Source organism: Cenococcum geophilum, assembly GCF_001692895.1.
Source record: "Cenococcum geophilum 1.58 unplaced genomic scaffold K441scaffold_44, whole genome shotgun sequence".
NCBI lineage: Eukaryota > Fungi > Ascomycota > Dothideomycetes > Gloniales > Gloniaceae > Cenococcum > Cenococcum geophilum.
In genome coordinates, this window is record NW_027137602.1 from 932,927 (window position 1) to 935,148 (window position 2,222).

Below are 2,222 nucleotides of genomic sequence, written 5' to 3' on the forward strand. Positions count from 1 at the left end.
CTACCTCCTCTAGGAGCTAGGGGTTTAGGTATAATAGCGTAAAAAGGTATAATATAGGATTAACGGCCACAGCGAAAACTGGTATTTCTTTATAGGTAAGCTTTAACCTTATTTTAGTTAGTTTAGATCCTATATAGGTAAAGAAGCCGGTATTCTAGGCGGGCTTAACCGTAAGTTATCCTTTATAGGCAACTATAAGGCGTTATAAAAGCTCTTATTCTACTTCCTATCTAGGTTTAAGTTAAAGGGGTATCTAGTATAGATGGATAAAGAAAGTAAGTATGGCGGGCCTCTGCTTTAGTATAGATAAATAAAAAGAGTAAGTATAGCGGGCCTCTACTCTAGTATAAATAAATAGAGAGAGTAAGTATAGCGGGCCTCTGCTCTAGTATAGATGGATAGAAAGAGTAAGTATAGTAGGCCTCTACTCTAGTATAGATAGATAAAAAAAGTAAGTATGGCGGGCCTCTACTCTAAAGTAGTAGTATTAGAATAAAGGTTATTTTTATTCTACTGCTTAAACGTGCTATAAGCTTATAGCCTAGCGCGCGCTCTAATTGGTCTAGGAGTTTATAGTAGTTTACTAGGAGACCTTAGGGAATAATAATAGTAGGGAACTTAGCGCGCGTTCTAATTGGCCTAGGAGTTTATAGCAGTTTACTAGAAGACCTTAGGGAACAATAATAATAGTAGGGAACTTAGCGCGCGTTCTAATTAGCCTAGGAGTTTGTAGCAGTTTGCTAGGAGACCTTAAAAAACAATAATAATAGTAGGGAACTTAGCGCGCGTTCTAATTAGCCTAGGAGTTTATAGCAGTTTACTAGGAGACCTTAGGGAATAATAACAATAATAGGGAACTTAGCGCGCGTTCTAATTAGCCTAGGAGTTTATAGCAGTTTGCTAGAAGACCTTAGGGAATAATAGTAGTAAGGGGCTTAGCGCGCGCTCTAATTGGCCTAGGAGTTTATAGTAGTTTAGGTAATGTCCGGGCAAGGGGTTTAGGGGACGTCTAGCTCCTAGCCTATATTTTAGTCAGAGGTAAGATCCACCTTATCTAACCTATCGCCAATAATATTAGTAAACTCTTATATATCCGTAAAGCCAGTTAGGTCATTAGTATCTAGAAGAGGATAGAAAGTAGTAGCTAAATATAGGTTCCGTATATAGAGCTAGTTAAACTACTTAATCCTCTTTATTAAAACATCTACACTAATATAGAGAATATTATAAAAGTTAAATAGCTATAAGCCTACCAGCTGCCTAGGGCCTCGCGGCATAGCTAGATTACTTAAATAGATTATATAAGCAAGTAGGAATATATTAAGTTCCATAAAAGCCCGCGTATAAGCATCTAACATCTCCTCGCTAAATATATGCTCTATCTTACTACATACTATCCTAACCGTCGCGTTTAATAGACATACTTAATTAAATATAATATTAGTATCATGGGTAGAGTTCTTATAACACTTTATCTCAATTTTATAACTGCCGTTTAGGTACTCTAGTCTAAAATTAACGGCCTTATATATATTAGGAGACCTAAGCTAGTTTATAACCCCTAAAGCTAGTATTATATACTAGAGTTTAGGCAAATTTACTAAAGTAAGATTCCACTAATAGAACAGCATCTCGCGGCTGTAATTATACTATAACGCGCTAAAGAAGTAGATAATAAGGGGGTTGATAAGCCATTGTAGTATACCCATATCGGTATATTTAACGGCATGCCGAACAGTAAGAAGTAGCTTAGCTTTTTAAAGCAGGCGACATATTATCTAAAACTTAATATCACTATATGCACGCCCACTTAAGTCCACGCCGCTCTATACTTTAATAGTAAAAGTAGTAAACTAAATATCCTTAACTATTTCTAGGAACCGCTCTAGTATAAGGCAACCAATTGCCTAAGTAACATTCTCTATGCATTCCAACAATAACGGATTAAATAGGTTAGATAGTTTGGGTATTATAGTAAGGAGACCTCGGCGCTATATAGCCGTATAGAAGAGGGCTGTTACGCGCGCTATAAAGCCCTACTTAACAATTAGTACCACTTAATAGTACTTAACATTCTCCCGTATAAATAGTGCACGATTTTATAGAGTAACGTTAGATCTTAGACAATAGTGCGCCTCCTCTTAATAGTCCTCGGGCGCTAAATACGTACGCATAATAGTATTATATAGGTTTATCTTAATATAGAACTATAAAGGTATACT